Below are 19,145 nucleotides of genomic sequence, written 5' to 3'. Positions count from 1 at the left end.
GCATACTCAGTAATTCCTCAGTAGATAACCGATGGTAGTGAGGTGATTACACGTGCAGCAAGACTTTGTAACGTATGAAGTTTATCAGTGAGGCGGCCACTGATGTTATCCCATGCTTCACTAATCAAAGAATGGTTCAACAATTGACTGAGAAAAACTAATCAGGTTAGAAGAAGGAACAAAAGGCTTAATGGATGAATAAATGGATAAGTGGACGGATGAGTTGATGGACAGATGAATGGATTGAGCGAGTGTATGGAGTAATTATCGTGACTAAAGGGATTTATGAATGGATGGAGGGAATAAGGGAGGGAGTGAAAGAGAAATGGATGGATAAATAGATGGATGATCTTCCTTTCTGGACCATGTTCCTCGTTCTTTATGAGATTTTTGTCTGTGGTGTTACGTCTTTATAAAGAAGCAGTAAATGACATCTGCACGATATCTGTTGGCAAAAGTCTGTAACTTAGCAGAGAAAATAAAAGGTTACGATATCTGGTACCTTTGCAGAACTGGATATGGCTTCCTTGTAGAGGTAGAAGTTTATTCCATCATCACTGTATTGTAACATGTATTTAGTCACCCACTGATTGTAGCCATCCATCCCCTGAGTCGCCAAGCGCGTCACTTTTGTGTACCTACCAAAATCCACTTGAAGCCATTGGTTACGGTCATTTGTGAGAGCTGACCAACCCCCAACTTTGTAGCCATCAGCTCGGAAATGTAACCTGGCCTGTGATGCGGAGTGATTGCCATCTAGTTGTGATGATGCTGTTATCTGAATATCAGATATTGATCCAAATGCCATTCCAAGAGGATTTATACAACCTTATTTAGGACAAAAAATAGAGGGTGAGAGTTAAAAATAGATGCCATTGTTTCATGGATAATGGCGGCTTGTTACAGTAGTGTACTGTAATAACATTAAACACCCAAGTCGCAAATGGAGGTTAGGTGCCCAAGGGGCCCAGGGGCTGCAACCGCAGTCGCACCCAAGGCGCTAGAACACCCGACTGGCCTACCCAACCTGCAACCTAGCGAAGAGCCTCCCACGCCAAGCCCCCTACAGGCACCGAGTCCAAAGGCTCAGAGGAAAAACAACAAATAAACAATAAATGAAAAAAAAAAAAAGAAAGAAAGAATCAGATATAAACCCCTGCACAAGAAAACAAGCAGTTGGAGATGGGAGCGAGGGAACGCCGAGAACGCCACGCTATATAGAACAGAAAACACAATGCAAGCACACGGGGAAACAACGCATGCACTGATAAGGAGTACTGCTGGACATGGAGGACCCCAGGCCTCCAACAACCACATGCTTGCTGCAAACGCCACAGAATGCAAACAAATGCTGTACAAATGCTAAAAGAAGGCTAAACGCTAACAGTACGCCAGAAAAAATCATAATGAACAGATTAGCCCCGAGTCATTAGCTATATTAATTGCTATTGAACAATGTTGCCGTTCACAACATGTAGAGTACCACAGAGAGCCTGCCCAAAAATGATTAGCATTAGGAATAATAGATACAATTTGTGACCTGTATAAAATCTATAACAAATGCCAAACCCTGGTATTTAATGCATCACCACAACAAAAGTGAGATTATTCTAAATACCAGAACAGCCATAGATCTCAATCCTCATGGATATTCGATTGTGCCACTCAGCAGGTTTGAATCGAATATAACGCGTTACGACTGGTGGGGTCAGTGTGTTGTGCACAACAGTGTCGCTGTCTGTATTTCCTTTAAAAACCTTGATACAAAAATACAAAAGACCTTAAGAATAAAGTCTTCTTTAGCATTAACTTTTCTCAACGCAAAAGAAAAAATGCTAAATGAGCCGAGAACTCCATAGAATCCCCACAAGTTAGTTTTACATGAGCAACATTCCGCTAAGAAGAGCAGTCTACCACTTGGTGGATTTTTGTTGATCTAATTGACCACGAATCTTTTAGGGAAGCTTAACCTACATATTTTATGAACTGAAATAGCTAAAGAGCTCGTGAAGTTTTGTGTGTTCCCATTTAGACATAAAAATTTTATCTGAGTTCCTTATTCCCCAAAGGAAGTTCAAAAGGAAACAGAATTTGCTGAGAATATTGTGTCTTTGCCCTTCAAAGTTGACAATGGAGTGTTGAAATAGCCTGGAGAGATGTTGATAAGAGGGATAGAACGGAATTATATTTTCACTACCCATACCATTAAGAATACCAAACATTCATAACTAAAATCTGGTAAGACCGTTTCACGATGCATACCCTTGCAGCAAAATCTCCTACATCCCCAAAGAAATGAAAGACATATTCATCTTCACCGTATTGTAGCCTGAACTTTGTCACCCACTCGTCGTGCCCATTCCTTCCCTGAGTAGCTATGCCCGTCACCCGTATGTAGCTACCGAGGTCCACCTGAAGCCATTGGTTTGCGTCATTTTTAAGCACTGACCAGCTTCCTCCATTTTCTCTGTTTGCCTTTGAATGTAACCTGAATACTTTGCGGAATGATTATCGTCCAGTTGTGAAGACGACTTAATTTGGGAATCAGAAATTTTTTGATTTTCCATGCCATACGGTGACAGACATCCTAGATTAAAATTCAAAGCGAAGTTTTCTGTAATAACAAATGCGGTTTAGGGAATTTGGACGATTGCGAAGTGGGAGTCCGAACTAGATCCCGTGATCACCAGTATGATCACGCACAGATTTGGGCGACACAAACTTCTGTCACTAATTTATCAGAACTTTGAAAAATTGTTAGGAACAAAATACCCACCGTTTCAATCTATTTTCTAAGTGAAAATGTAACAGTCGACGCGAAAAAGTGGCCCAAGAGTCAATACAATAGTACGTATGAACTACGTAACAAAGGCATGACGCTTAGACTGCCCTTTTTACGCTGCCCAGTCATGAGCATAACACCTGAACTACTTTTTTAATGTTCAAAATCGGTTTGCTGATGGCCAATTAAATTCGAAAAAAATTTCCCTTCACCAACATAAGGATTTCAAACTGCCTGGGCAGCCATGTAATTCCATCCTCATCGAGATGTGGTTATTCCAAGTCATTGGTATCAGCCGTATGTACCGAGCTGTTATTGGTGAGGTCAGTTTGTTGTACACGACAGTATCTGAATCTTGATTTCCAGCAAACACCTAAGTATAATGCAGTAAATGGTTTGAACCCGGGGGTAACATGTGAAGGTGTAGTCTGATCGTCCGGGTGAGTGTAGTCCTGAGAAGGACTGTTGTCGGTGGCAGTGACTGACGTTTCGACAACCTGTGCGGAAGTCATCATCAGAGTCAAGTGAATGATTGTTGTCAGTAGAATGTTCTAATTCCAGTTCGTGTGAAATGATCGGTTGGTTTTGCCGTGATGTTATTGGCTGTAAGACTCAAGTGACGTAAGTCGGTCGTGATTTGTCTGTTTCGGTCTGTCGGTAAAGTTAGGTTGTTCTTTTTCGGTCGTTTGTGATGTTTATGTCGTGAATGAGTCGTTTGTATGGGGCGGGTAGTTGTTGACATCTGCCAAGCCTCCTACATCGGTGAGACTGGCAGAAACCTCACAACAAGACTGACTGAACACAGACGGGCGACGAGGAAAGGTGATGTCAGCAATCACATTGCTGAACACCATCGACTTACCAACCACAGCATTGACTGGGACTCTGCGCAATGCCTAACCTACAGCACTGACTATTTTCAACGACTGACTCTGGAAAGCTGCTTAACTAACTTAGGACAGACTCCCCTAAACAGATGTCAACAACTACCCGCCCCATACAAACGACTCATTCACGACATAAACATCACAAACGACCGAAAAAGAACAACCTAACTTTACCGACAGACCGAAACAGACCAATCACGACCGACTTACGTCACTTGAGTCTTACAGCCAATAACATCACGGCAAAACCAACCGATCATTTCACACGAACTGGAATAAGAACATTCTACTGACAACAATCATTCACTTGACTCTGATGATGACTTCCGCACAGGTTGTCGAAACGTCAGTCACTGCCACCGACAACAGTCCTTCTCAGGACTACACTCACCCGGACGATCAGACTACACCTTCACACCTAAGTATAATGTTGACAGATTTTCAAGGCGTATTCTAAGATTCAAACATTGTTTCATCTATTTCTCCTTTCAAGACCCTGGAACGCACACAGCAGTGGTGCAGAATTCATCCTTAAATCTGTTTTTAAACGATCTGCTTTTTAATGATTTATCTCTTGAAGTTAACTCTATAAAGTAGAGCTATCAAGTAAAATTTTTCCTCTGAAATTGTTAACACACCTTTCCTGAGCTGCTGTCAGATTCCTTGTAGAGAGTGAAGGTCACACCATCATCGCTGTACTGCAAACTGTATTTGGTGACCCATTCTTTGAATCCATGTCTCCCCTGAGTCGCTACTACCGTTACCCGAGCAAAAGCATTTAGGTCCACTTGCAACCACTGATTACGGTCATTTGTGAGTGCCGACCAGCCACCCTGCTTTTGATCATTTCTCTTAAGGTGCAGTCTTCCCTGTATTGCAGAATGGTTACCGTCCAGATGCGAAGAAGCACTAATCTGAGCATCTTCTATTGCCTCACTCTCCATTCCAAGGGAAGTCATACATGCTGCATTTTTTGGTAAGAGATATGTGTCAGATACATATACTATCCAAAATTTACACAACACTCTAATTATTTTTCTTTTGAAATGACTGCCTGTGATATACCAATGTACTCACCCAAAGGATTGGTCAATTTTAGTCGAAATGACTTCAGAAAAGTAATTTGGATATATCAACAAAGTTGAAATGTATGATGCACGATCCTCGCAGTAGAGAGCACTATTTATGCAAAAGCGAAAATCAAACCTGAAAAAAATCAGGCCTGTACGGCATTGGAACCACTGACCTCTGCGATACTAGTGCAGCGCTCTACCAATTGAGCTAACAAGCCAACTGGGAGCAGGCCGTTAAGTTGATTCGTAATAAACCCGTGATGATAAATCAGATACAATGAATATATGAAAGTTCATATATTTTTCATAAGAAAGAAAGTTCATAAAGTTTTCATATATTTTGAGCTTGTTAGCTCAATTTCACAGCTGTCTTTGAAGTCCTATTACGCTTCGCAGTCAATCAAGTTAATTATTTCCTAACGTATTTCGGCCACTGCATTCTAAACTCATATCGATAATCGCCATACCTGGACAGCCATAGATCTCAGTTCTCATGGAGATCTTATTGTGCCAACCGGTTGGTATAAACCGTATAAACCGTGCTGTGATTGGAGGATTCAGATTGTTATATGCAACTGCATCACTTCTTTTATTCCCATTCAGCACCTGTAAATTGTATGAGCAACATGGATTAACTCAATTTTTGAAGGGCCTTTAAGACTGACATACACTACTCTTACCTTTGATTTGCAATCAGAGTTTAACTATGTAATCAACAAAGAAAGTTCTAAAGAAAATTTTAAAAAAAGGGTAAACATTATCCAAATTATTTAATTTGTTGGAAAAATATGGATTGAACTGGTTGTCCCCTAGAGCGGCTTTGGCTATTTCTTTTGTGTATTCTATGGACGGGAAATCTACCTTAGACATACCGTCCATAAATTGTCACCCTGTTGCCTGTAATACTGGAATTTTTTTCCATCGTCACTGTACTGTAACTTGTACTTGGTCACCCATTCGTCGTTGGCATTCAACCCTTGAGTCGCCACACGCGTCACTCTAGTATAACTGCCAAGATCGACCTGCAGCCATTGGTTTTTATCGTTTATCTGAGCCGACCATCCACCAGCCTTATTTCCTTCTTCTTTAAAATTCAATCTGGCCTGACTTGGTGAATGATTGTCATCCAGTCGTGAAGAAGAACTGACCTGGATATCAGTGATCATTCCATCCTCCATACCAAGCGGTGAAAAGCATCCTTGATTTTTTTTTTTTTCGTAAATAAAGGTATAATAGGAGAGAAGAAGAAGAAAAAACAGAAAAAACCAATGGGATACTGTATATATCTGGTGGGATGAACCAAACAATCTTGGATTTGTTGAACTTCATTACTTAGATCGATATTTTAGTTCTCTATTCCTTACCTTATGTAAGGAGTGGCTTTTAGAGAACGAGCTTATAGAGAGTTGACAGACGTAATTAAAGATTCGTGGTCTTTAAGAGCTACCCCTCATGCATGGGCTTATTCAAGTATATTTTCTAAATCTAAACTACAAGAAATATGCAATTAGGGGTATAGTTTTAGCCATTATTTATTATTAAGAATGTCTTAACCTTTAATGTTATATCATGTGAAGGTGTAGTCTGATCGTCCGGGTGAGTGTACGAAACGTCAGTCACTGCCACCGACAACAGTCCTTCTCAGGACTACACTCACCCGGACGATCAGACTACACCTTCACATGTTACCCCCGGGTTCAAACCATTTACTGCAATGTTATATCATTTTGTTTATTTCATGAACTATTTCATAAAAGCTAACGTGAATGACACTTTGAAAGATGAAGTTTACGACTTATATGAAATAGATTGAAATTTATACAACTACTGAAACAGCAAATGAGATAGACCCCGATATGATACCTTCGCAGCCATAGATTTCCACTCTCATAGCGATATGACCGCTATACGCCACCGGGATGAACCGGATGTAACGTGCCGTAATTTGCCTTGCCAATTTGTGATATACAATTTTGTCGGTGTCTTGATTACCATCAAACAGCTGAAAAGAAAATCATATTCTTTTTACTGTATTTGGAGGAACTGTGACAACTATCTTTTTTTCTCTTTACAATGACTCTTATAAAATAACTAAGATAGTGCTCGCGCTCTTATTGGTCTTATTGGTCAGAAAATACGTAAACACAGTTGTAACGTCACACTTTTTAGCCTGCACAATTTGGAGGCATCTCAAACTCAAGCTTTTGCAATACTCGCAAAGTAATTTCAAGTATACAACAACAAATATTAGAAATGGAGGAAATTTGCCAAAGTTTAATTAGGGTTTTACCCATCTCTTTCCCCTGGGACCAAGGAAAAAAAAGAAAAAAGAAAGAAGAACTTCAGCGCCATGTCTGCCTTGATGATTGTGGGCTGGACGACTTCGTCAAGGGAGCTTAAGAAAAGATGGCAAAATATTAAGAAAAATGCGCAGTCATAATTTTCTAAAGGTATTTTTCGCATTTGAGCAGTACACTTATATCCTCTACAAGACACTCTTTATCATGTTTGCTTCAAAATATTCACGAAAATGCATACCAAACGATGTGCTGCATTCTGTATTTCTCTCAAAGCAAACATTGCACAGCTGATCGGTTGCCGTGTTTTGGCTTTTACATTTTTTCAGACATTTTCTCAGAGACTTTCTCGCCGTAAAAAAAAACTACTTTCAAATTGGCAAGAATAAACTTTCTTTTTTTACATTCAAGATGGGACAGCAGAACATTTCCTGACCAGCAAAAGTTCAAAAAGCACGATGAGCGATTCAACTTCTCGACCATGTTTTCGAGCTGCCAAAGGGGGTAAGCTTTAATCACTTTTAAAACCAACAGCCACAGAGACATTCAATGTCAGCATAGTCTAAATCCTCCTCTCGAAGTTCCTACTCTTGGGAATAGTATACTCTAAACATTGTGGAAAATTTTTTTCGTCATATTTACGATGATTTAAAGCTGATATCGTTTTATTCACTCGACTTCAACATGACTTTGATTTTTATAAATGCAAAGTTACACAATATCATAATGGTGGTTGCTGTTGCAACTCACTCACGTCTGTCATTGAAAATTAACATCACGAAGGGTAGCTTTCCCCGATAACTTCCTCGAATGCTCCAACCCTCTTCGTGTTTAGATGTGAGCATGTAAACACAGAAAAAGTTCCTTATTGCTTAATATTATAACTCGCCTGAAAACCGAGGAGGATTCTTCTTCAACAGAATGATTCTTCAGAAGATGAATGTAATTTTCTTCAATAAATTAAGACAAAAGCGAAAGCTTAACTGGTTACGAATCTGATTTGTATTTCTAATTGTTTTTCCCGCCTCTGGCACATTTAATTTGGCTAGATCGTCGAATATTCAACCTTGCATCCATTGTTCAACACGTTTTCTAGGGTTGGTAGTTGATTCTTTTATCAGTTGTGAGCAAACTAAACGAGTTATTTTTTTTATCCTAAACGTTTCAGTTCTTTATCCCAAGTTCAATTGTTTTTCCCCTTTTCGCAAGTTTCCGTATTGTTCAACGCGGTTTGTCGCTTCCGGAAAACTAATTGAGATTAGAATATGCAGTAAACTAAACTTTTTTTGCCATCGATTGAAATTCTACATTATCATAATCGTGGTTTACTGTCGCACTTGTAATCACCCACTTTGTTGCCAAACTTCAGCAATAGAAAGTAAGACCGAAAATACCTTGAACGAGTTGTCGCTTTTTTCTTTGTAGAAATGGAAGTTCACTCCATCATTACTATATTGCAACCTGTACTTGGTCACCCACTGCCCTGGCCAATGTCCATTCCTCCCCTGAGTTGCGACGCCAGTCACAGTGGTATAGCTGCCAAGATCCACTTGAAGCCACTGTTTTTCATCCACTACACGAGATGACCAGGCTCCCCTCTTTACCCCAGTCAATTTAAAATTCAGCCTGGCCCTTGATGTAGCATGATTGTCATCCCACTGTGTAGAAGCGGTTATTTGCGAATCCTTGATTGCTCCACTTTCCATTCCAAGAGGTGTGTTGCACACTGTAATTAGTGAACGTAAATTGATTGAGAAAGATATCATTCGTCTCGTTAGGTGTGAGGAAAAGAGAAGAAGTCTGGTTCCACTTCGAAGAATCGAGTCCTAGAATCCCAAAATTTCGCGCCGACGCTGTATTACGAAGCTAGAGAACACTGTAGTGAGGTAGGCTATTATAAGGTTCATATGGACCTTTTGTTCCGCATGGTGCAGCTACTAGGGTCCGAAATGTCCATAGTGTCGTGTGGGTGAATAAAACGGTAAGGATATTTGAAATGACATGCACCTTCAAGAAGTAGATTAAGTAAATGTCATTACATTGAGCGTGTTTGCTGTAATTTATTTACCTATACGAATCCGCAGACTATAATTCCATTTCTCGGGCGACGTTGCACTTGTATCCTTAGCTCTGTGCTATTGATCCTTTTACATTAACATAAATTTTCATTTCGTGGTTTTAGGGATTGTAAAAGGTAATCCTTATTTCTAGGTCTATTGGCATTATTTGTTTCATTTGAAACGTTACCTGTACAACCGTAGATCTCTATTCTCATCGCTATACTTGTATACCACGCTATTGGTAAGATCCTTATGTACCGTGTTGTGATTGGAGGTTTGAGAATATTGTAAACAGCAGTTTCACTATCGCTGTTTCCGGTGAACATCTAAGCGAGAAAAACACAGAAAGCGTTACAGAAAATGATACATAAAGCTCGCGGATGATTGGCAATAAAGAAAAGAGCTATGCCTTTTATGATATATTTAAATGATACACTCTGGAGGAGACTTGTGGGGCTCAGGAAAATACTCGATTGCACGTCAGAGAAGTTCTTTAATTGGAAATCTTCCCTTTGCTTAACTCAAATTCGTTGCTGTTCGATTAAGAAAATTAGCACTGCCTCAGCCTGATTGCATGTGCAAACAACCATTTATAAAGTCATGAAATCTTATATTCAAAGTTATGTCTGAAATTTTTAATGATGCCAATAATTCTCAGGGCAACGCTACATTGATTTAGTTGACACTGCATACCTTGGGGTTGCCTCTAACAGCTTCTTTGTAAGACTTGTAAGTGATTTGGTTAATACTGTATTTTAACTCAAAGGAAGTCACCCACTGGTCATAGCCATCCCTTCCTTGGTAGTTACACTCGTGTTACTCGAGTGTAACTACCAACATCCACCTGAAGCCATTGATCACGGTCATTTGTAAGGGGAAGCCAACCGCCCTGTTTTATTCCACTTATCTTGGTATTCAGTCTGGCACGCTGTGGCGCATGATTATCATCCAGTTGAGATGATGCACTGAGTTGACCATCGGAGATCAATCCACTCTCCATACCAACCGGTGAAATACGATCTATAGGAGAAAACGGACAATCAATCATCTACGCTGGTTTATTTGGAGAATCTCCCAGCCTGCTTCCATGATTTTTTATTTGATGGTTTTATTTCAAAGAGGCTCGAAAGGGATTTTTTTGACCGCGCGGTGAGTTCAAGATACACGCAAGCAAATTACTCGCGTGTGAAATAAGCGATGGCGCGCGTGATCAGATCCGCGGGCGAGTTACAAACAAACCTGGCCGTCACGGGCGTTTCAAAATTTCCGGCTACCTCTACTGTTTCCTGTGGAAGTGGTTGTTTGAGAAACAAAAATGAAAATTTTACTTCTAGAATGCAGGTAGGAAAATGTTTAGACGACAGGACCCTTGCCGAAACTGATCGAAAAAAAAATTTATCTAAAGAGCTAAAGGAGGATGGTGAAGTTGACACCGCATCAGCAAAGTCGCGAGGAGTGCGCTCGATGGGTCTTTCTTTATTCCGCGAAAAATTTAAGTGGATACCTCTGAGTGCTGCGATTTTTTTCTCGCTGAGTTTGATTCCTAAAAAGATGATATGACCGAGAACATAAACAACTCAGTGGACGATGGAAAGGAAAATGAAATCATTGTTGGATCCACAATTGTAAACACTGACAGTTATACTATGAAGGAAATGAAGAACTATAAATTTTGCCATAAAGATAAACATAATTTTTAAAGTAAACAAGACATCGAAAAAATATGGACGAGACTTAAATTCTAATTCAACGACAGACGGTCTAATTAAAATAAAATATTTATCCTATACTTGTGAGAAAGATTGTTGATATTTCCCTCCACAGACTGCAAATTAAAACTAGAAAGAAAACGCCTACTCTCATTTGCTGAGAGGGGATTGCAAAGTTTGTTTTGCTTTCCATTTAAAACGGAATAATGAAAGTTCTCGGTTATGACAGTAGCAAAGATAGAAAACGAAAAGTGACGCCATGGCTTGTTCGTACCTCTAGAACCTCGAAAATTAGAAATTCGCGAAATCTGTGACTAACAAATTGAGTGATGTCTTTGAAACCCTCTTTTCCGCTAAGTTTGACGCTCGTGACAATCTGGAAGACGCTAGAGCAAATTATTTACACTCCAAATTATTTTCACTCTTCCACTTCAAACTGTACATAAACAATTATATCGGTCAATCATGGTAAATGTGCATCGTCGAATAAGGCTTTCGAACAAGCCATCTTCGTGGAACAACGACAAGATAAAATCCAGACGTTGAGTGGAAAGCTTTATTTTTCGATAAGCATGGTCCAGAAGCCGGCAGATGCTGGTTTGTTTCATGCTACACTACAATCTCAGCACGAGAAACTCAACATTAACGGCCTCTATGGAGTACTGGCACTGGCGCCAACTGTACAATCAACTTGTCACCACAAATCGAATTTCGCAAGAGAATTCTCTCCGGATAGTCTTACATTTCCATCAGTCGTAACGATAAGCAAATGAATAAAGGCTGATAGTTTCGAAAGAAACTGTTTGGAGCTGCGTCGGTGGGAGTAACGAAATAATTTGGATATATCAACAAAGTTGAAGTGGTAAATTGGCCACCGTAACGATTACAAAAGCTGACGTTTCGAGCGTTAGCCCTTCGTCGGAGCGAAGCTAGCCCTTCGTCGTTAGCCCTTCGCTCCGACGAAGGGCTAACGCTCGAAACGTCAGCTTTTGTAATCGTTACGATGGCCAATTTACCACTTCAACTTTGTTGATATATCCAAATTGTAACGATAAGCAGTCTGAGTCTCAAATGATGACTTATTCTTCAGTAGACAACAGTGAACTACCGCTGGGTAGTCACTTAAACAAACGACTCCCTTAGAAACCACCAAACATAAGAAAGCAATGACCAACTCGAATGTGTGATACTCTTTTATTTCTCTTTTCTGACCCTATTCTGGTTTTATTCAGTGATCTTTCACACAATCGCCCTTTTGAACCAGCCTCGCGTCATACCAATATCGTTAATTAGCCTTGTACCTGCTAGCGTGTTCTGGACAACGTTCTTTTCATTTTTGCCTTAAAATTATATAACACCGGAACTAAGTTATGAATCAGTCTAGTGGATCTAATGCACTGAAAGTGTTTCGTAACTAAATTCCCCAAGAACCCGGTTACAATTTCTTAGATTGACTAATTATAATCTGCAATATGTTTGCGGGGAGTGTTTTTAAATAACACGAAAGACACTTTTGTTTTCTTATACTTTTTAGACATTCGATGATTTTATCATGACAATTTAACCCTCCCAACAGTTTACTGATATTTCGAACATAATTGATAGTAGCCACAGTTCTTCGCTTCAGGTAGGCTACTTTCCCGCAGCGGGTTGGCTTATCAACTGGCCGATTGCGGAGCATTAAATAAACCAGAAAAAAGGCTTATTACTTCGCTTCACTTTTGAGTTTCTTTTCCGATGACTGGGTTTTGCTTGTAGTTGTTTTGCGCCTTTCATTTGTATTTAAAAATACAAACCCTAGCTCTTTTAGCGTGCTTCTAAACGTTGACATTCGTCGGTTTGCGCGAAGAAAGAAATACTTTTTACAGCCCGCGCCTCCTGTAACAAAGTTTCCCTTCCGTACCCCCCGTAAAATTGTCGTTGTTCTGAGCCACATTTCCCTTTCTCCACCATGAGAATTGTGATATTGTCAACATCTGGTAGTCAACAAATATTTTGAATCTCCCGCTCGTAAATTGGCTAAGCATCGGTTCATTCAAACCGTTGTTCTAGAAACAATAGAGCCTCTAAACTGCAAACAATTAAAATGTCCATGAAAGGAAGGTAACCCAATGTCATTGTCCACCAAAAATTAAACACAAAGCCTGATATGCATGTAAAAGTCACAAAACAATGCAAATCCACCTTCAGGACGAACGCCTTTTTCCTCGCTGAGGGTAACTATCGATTAATCGCGCGGACTCGTCCTCGCGAAGATGAACCGACGGGTCAGCGGTATCGTTTAAAACGGGTGACCGGATCTAAGAGTGTGAGCTAAAATTGCAAAAACCGGAAATAAAGCTTGCTAAGTTGATCAGCTATTATCTCGAAAATTAGCACGGTGACCTACGCGTTTGTGAAGAGAATTGAAAAAATAATTATCTGATGAAAATTTTTTTTAGACTGGTAACAGCATTTCCCTAAATGACTCAAGTTCTACTGACAGCTTCTTTATCATAGCACGTGTACAGATAGAGAATGTGATAATGTTTAAGAAATTTGGAAAAAAAAAATAAAAAACTAGGCCACCGACTTGGTTTTTTAGATATCTCTCAAAAACAGAGTTTTAGAGTGTCTATTAGCACCGCTGTTCTGTTGCCATGGCAATAGATAAAGACTGATAGTTTCTAAAGAATCTGTTTGGGGCTGCGTCGGTGGGGGTAACGAAATAATTTCAATATATCAACAAAGTTGAAATGGTAAATTGGCCACCGTTATGATTATAAAAGCTGACGTTTCGAGCGTTAGCCCTTCCTCGGAGCGAATAGAGGAATTGTGGGTTGTGTGTGCTTTTAAAGGCAGAAAATGGAGCTACGTGATTGGTGGGAACATGGCAACGAGAAAAACATAAATAAATTAGTGGAATGAAAAGCGTTCGTTGATACCTGTGTGATTTAGACTGCCGGTTTGAAAGATGAGCTTTTGTTCAAGAGTTTTACGGCTTTCCGTGCTACCTAAGTGTAAGGAAAGACCGCAGATTGTCATATGTTGCTTAGAATGATTAGGTAAATTAAAATGTCTAGCGACTGGTTTCGATGTGTCCTTGTCATTCCTTTCCACGTCGCGAAGGTGTTCTCGGAATCGGTCACCTAGTCTTCTGCCTGTTTCGCCGATGTAAATCTTTTTGCAATAAGTGCAAGTTATGCAATAGATTACATTGGCGGAGGTGCACGTGAAGTGATCGGTGATCTTAATGGATCGTTTGGGTCCCGATATTTTCTAAGTGATGTGAATGAAAGGACACGTTTCGCATCGTGCACGAGCGCATTTGCCTGGTTGGTCATTAGTCTGTAAAGAACTTCTGACCAAAAAATTGCCTATGTTTTAGTCGCGTTTGAATGAAATGAGCGGGGGCTGTGAAAAGATAGTGCTTGTCTCTGGATCGTTTTGAAGTAATTTAAAGCTTTTAAGAATGATGGATTTAACTGAGTGGTTGTGAGGTGTCAAAACATTACCTTGATGATAAGTGTCAAAACATTGCCTTGATGATAAGTTTGACAGTCCTGATATCTTTTGTTATTTGGCACTTGCCGTTACTTGTGGGAAAACCCTTTCGAGCCTCCTCAAGTCGAGTCATAGTTTTCGACAAAATGCTGAGGACACCTTTCCATCATTACCTTTCCATTCTCCTCTATTAACATTTTAGTTTTATCTGCGTATGTGGAAATACCACTTTTTAAATGTACCGAATTTGTAATTGATTTGGGGAATTTAAGGAACTTTACTTATTCCTTTATTTTCTATTGGAATAAGTTTAACAACTGTCAGTTTTATGCAGGCGTCCTATGAATTATTTTTCCTACGGCTGAAAGTGGACGTTTATCCGGGTTCGATAAACGTTACATCGTGTCATGGTTGAAAATGTATAAATCAGCAGAGAAGGTTAATGTTTCTATTTTCATGTGCAATTTTTTCAACAAACTTGACGACTTGTTGGATATGATATAGTAGATCCATAACTGAATTACCTTAGGTCGTCAGTTAGTACATGTATGGATTAACAACAAATGGCCGCGACAGATTTGAGTCAACCCTGAAAGTAATCTTTTAACTCCAATGAGTAACTATCAAGCAATTTTGCTTTACCCCGTTGTTGAGAGGGAATGTTATGAGAGGAAGGAAAAGATCAACAGGGGATATTGTTAGATCTGAACTCTAAATTCTCAGAATCGCAATTGTAAGAATGCCATGGCAAATGAGAAAAAGAGAATGGATACTGAAAAAAGGTTGACGGTTACAAAGGCACACAACTAGTTATACTTCAGTTCCGTCGGAAAATTATTTTATCCATATTGCCTCCTGCTGGAGAACTGCCTCGAAATAAAAGCAAACAAAAAGGCCCAAAGCAACCCCTTCACCCATCAAGAAAACATTTTCAAAACCAAGTATCGTTTTCGCGTACCTGGACATCCAAAGAGCTCTATCCTCATGGAGATATGTTTGTTCCACTTTGTTGGCATTATGCGCACATACAGTGCTTTGAGTGGCGGACGAAGTGTATTATACACAACCTCGTCACGGTCTCGGTTTCCCCTTAACTCCTAAAATGATCACAAACGTCACATTTAATTAAGAGTTGAATAGAGGTCTGAATACCATGGAAGTTTTCCAATACGGAAGTTTGTTAATGTGATTGTGATACGTTACTCTACTTTTTGTTTGTTTGTTTTGCCAGCTTTACTTTCAGAATTACGCTTAAAATAACAGGTAATCATGAATAACTAAAGTAATAATGCAACAACGTGGTTAGTCAACACAGTGCTTTTGTGTTTTCCTAACCGTGGTTATGTCCTATTCAAACTGAGGTGCAAGCATTAGAGTTACCGTATTCGCAGATGTATATTTTAATTTATGTTATGAATATGTCCATTAGAAGTTAGCTTAGTTGATAAAACGAGGAAAAACGATACCGTGACCGCAGTGTCTCCAGTTTTTTGGTAGAACTTGTAAGTCACTCCATTATCACTGTACTGTAACTTGTATCTGGTCACCCACTCATCAACTCCGTTCATCCCCTGAGTCGCCACTTGTGTCACTCGAGTGTGACTACCAAAATCCACCTGAAGCCATTGGTCAGTATCATTTGTAAGAGCCGACCATCCTCCGGCTTTGTTTCCCCCGGCCTGAAAATGCAGCCTGCCTTGTTTTGCGGAGTGGTTTCCATCCAGCTGCGAGGAAGCGGTGATTTGCGCGTCAGATATTGAGCTATTTTCCATGCCAAGAGGGAATGCGCATTCTGCAATGAATGTTTGATACTCTTCTATCAGTTATTAGACTTTTATAGGTAAGATCAAGCACAAAAAAAAAACAAATGCTATTCACGTTTTGATACTTAAAAAAAATACGTCATCATGAAGATTCTCATGATCGCGTCACGCGATCATCGTTTCAATTGCTTGCAGTTTGGTTACGAAAAAATTATAAAGCATCCTTAAATTGAACGAACTTGCCTTTCGTGAGGAAAAAGGCCTTTTCAATTCATTTTTTTAGTCGTCAAGTCTTTGGTTATTACACTAGAAATGACATTTGTAGATGCTAAAAGGTATGTCTAATAACTGATGGGAGAGTATGGCTTTAGCCTTAACTTGGAGATTTGTCCGTACTCTTATCGACAACGGCAAATTAGCCAGTCAGATTGCGACATTACTGCCAATTGTGGTAAGACAATATTTAGACAATACCTAGACAACCATATATTTCGGCTCGCATTCCGACTCTATAACTGTTCCAGCGTAAAGGTTTGAATCGAATGTAACGAGCCGTGATTGATTCCTTCAGCTTTTTAGAAACAATTGACTGGTAGTCTAGATTCCCATTAAACACCTGTGAAATGAAACATAATATAGCTATAGATTCACTTATTATCGAATTTTGACATATCTTAAGATCACTGACACTTAGGAGTGGTATAGGAAGAGCAGAAGACTGCGGGACGACTGTGTAATCAAGTAAATGTTTCAACATAGCATGCAGCCAAAGGTGATAATATAGTAACTACTCTCACGAAACCCACCTTGGACTGAAATGAGCATGCAAAGGTGAGCCATGAGCATTTCAGTTACTTTATGTGTATACCTTTGGTAAAGTTTCTCCAGGTTCCTTGTAAAAATGAAAGGCTTTTCCATCATTGCTGTATTGTAAATTGTAACTAACTGTCCAATATTTTTGCCAGCTGTATTTCCCTTTCACTCCCTGAGTTGCGACACTTGTCACAGTTGAGAAAGTTCCAAGATCGACCGTAAGCCATGCTTCATAATCAGCTCTACCAGCCAACCAGCCATCCAGTTTTAACCGTGCAAATTTTGCGGAATAGTCATCATTGAATTGGGTGGAGGCAGTGATTTGAGTATCGGAGATAACTTGACTTTCCATGCCAAGTGGTGAGGAACAACCTGAATGGGTTTGATCAGCAAGGAAACAAAAAGAAATGGTGCTTTACTGCCGCTTTCAAAACGACAATTCTTTACTCTAATCTGTCATGATCTCTATGATAAGCTTAATTGTACGCGCATTTTGATTGGCTCTCTCTCTATTGTTGGAGGGCAGACTCGTAGATAATGTCACTAGTGACAATTTTTTGCTTCCCCATTGTATAAAACCATTACATTCCACGTTGTTGTGGGTCTGTACAATTATATATCGCAGAAATATACAAATTATGAGTCATGTATAAGTTTTAGAGGCAACTTTGCATCATCAAAGATCATAAACTAAGCGCTGAGACACCCGCATATGCTTTTGAAAGAATTATAGATTTAGAGTTGGAGTGAAATAAGATACTAAAGTTCTCTTTTCTATTGAAATGAAAATAATTTAGAAAAACCGTAAGAGGAAGTTTGGCAATAATTCGAACAATTCGGCCAGAAGAAGGTTTTCTTCTGAGTTTTGTATTCAATTTTTCTAGGTCACTTTATTAAATTTCGTCCTCAAGCACCAGAGGTTTTCTAAACCTATGCTTTGCGTCTCCAAACTCTGATTTTATTCGAAACACTAAAGCGCGGTTTTTTCTTAACAGGAGACAATAACCTCATGAAATACCTCGACACCCATAGAGCTCCATTCTGAAGGATATATGGTTGTGCCACGTGAATGGCAATACCCTGATGTAACGAGCAGTGATTGGTGAGATCAACTTGTTATACACAACTGTATCACTGTCTTGATTGCCATAGAGTACCTAATTGTTAAAAACAAAACTAATTGAGCTTGGAAAGAAACCTTACCTTCACACAAAAGGAGCTCACGTTACATCTTTAAAAATACTGATGCAACGAGATGGGGGTGTCGCTGGGTCCAAAAGTTTACTTATTCGTTATGCTGCTGAAATTTTTTGTCCAAAGAAAATGGAGATTAACTTCCAAAACGAATGGTTTTTTTACCTTCTGTGAAAGTCAGCCAAGTTCACCCCAGGCACAAAAGTATTAATTACTTGTTGCAGAGGCATGCTACGCTTGGAAAAATAATCAACACGCATTGACTAATATATATGTCCAGAATTCTTGTTTTCTTTCTTTTTCTACAACGACCACAACAATGCACTTAGAAGTGATGTTCGGGCGATTCGAAGTTATTGACTTCTTAAATAAGGTGAACCAAAAACACGCCATGACGTGGAAACTGCGCCCTAAGTAATTATCAGTGGCACCATGTTTCTAAATGACCAATGTTTGTTAATAATAATAATAATAATAACAATTTAATATTTATATATTGCGCAAATTAACATGTGGCTATGATCAAATGCGCATCACAACACTTTTCGAGGGACTTTGGCCGGACTGCATCAGCAGTTTACAATCAATCGAAGGAAACTTATTTGAAGATGCCCCCTCCCCCCTCAATTCCCAGTAAACAGGCCAGACCACATCACAGTGTTCTCGTGACTGTGTTCTTTAACGTCCCCTGCCTAACCAAATTAACTAATTAATAGATGCAGGAGACGGGACCTACGGTTTATTCGTCCTTATCCGAGAAGACTAGAATGTCTATCCATTTCTTGATATTATAGAAAGGTAGCGCATTCTCCTCAGTTATTTTAAGACCTTGAGTGTTGGTCCGGCCGGGGCTCGAACCATCGACCTCGACGTTCCGCACAACAGTCCGGCGCTCTAACCAATTGAGCTAACCGGGAGGCGGTTAATGTTTATTTTGTGTTCATTGAGTGATGAAAAGGCAGAAAACATTAAATTGGTAGGTTATGGTAAAGGTGGGTGAGGTTCAGGGTAATTTTTTTTCATAAATTCTGAGCTGAGCAGTCCATTCAAAGAAGATCTCGGACGGAATTAATTCACTAAATGA

At 39.6% G+C, this 19,145-nt stretch overlaps 1 pseudogene across 1 annotated transcript in view; it reads right to left on the bottom strand.

Annotated features, from left to right (window-relative positions):
• The window catches only part of LOC111342890 (uncharacterized), a 41,870-nt pseudogene that overhangs the window by 16,711 nt on the left and 6,014 nt on the right, over window positions 1-19,145 (bottom strand). Inside the window, exons 7-22 of the transcript XR_015998416.1 lie at window positions 17,886-18,024; window positions 16,923-17,239; window positions 16,529-16,670; window positions 15,758-16,083; window positions 15,250-15,388; window positions 9,793-10,119; window positions 9,287-9,425; window positions 8,434-8,765; window positions 6,606-6,744; window positions 5,615-5,940; window positions 5,210-5,348; window positions 4,308-4,633; window positions 3,017-3,155; window positions 2,263-2,587; window positions 1,619-1,757; window positions 503-828 (exon numbers count right to left, since the gene is read on the bottom strand). The product of XR_015998416.1 is annotated as an uncharacterized LOC111342890 (transcript). The remainder of the gene's footprint in view (window positions 1-502; window positions 829-1,618; window positions 1,758-2,262; window positions 2,588-3,016; window positions 3,156-4,307; window positions 4,634-5,209; window positions 5,349-5,614; window positions 5,941-6,605; window positions 6,745-8,433; window positions 8,766-9,286; window positions 9,426-9,792; window positions 10,120-15,249; window positions 15,389-15,757; window positions 16,084-16,528; window positions 16,671-16,922; window positions 17,240-17,885; window positions 18,025-19,145) is intronic.

This window comes from Stylophora pistillata, chromosome 3 (assembly GCF_964205215.1).
Source record: "Stylophora pistillata chromosome 3, jaStyPist1.2, whole genome shotgun sequence".
Lineage (NCBI taxonomy): Eukaryota > Metazoa > Cnidaria > Anthozoa > Scleractinia > Pocilloporidae > Stylophora > Stylophora pistillata.
The sequence above is the reverse complement of the archived record's forward strand: the minus strand, read 5'-3'. Positions and strand labels throughout refer to the sequence as shown.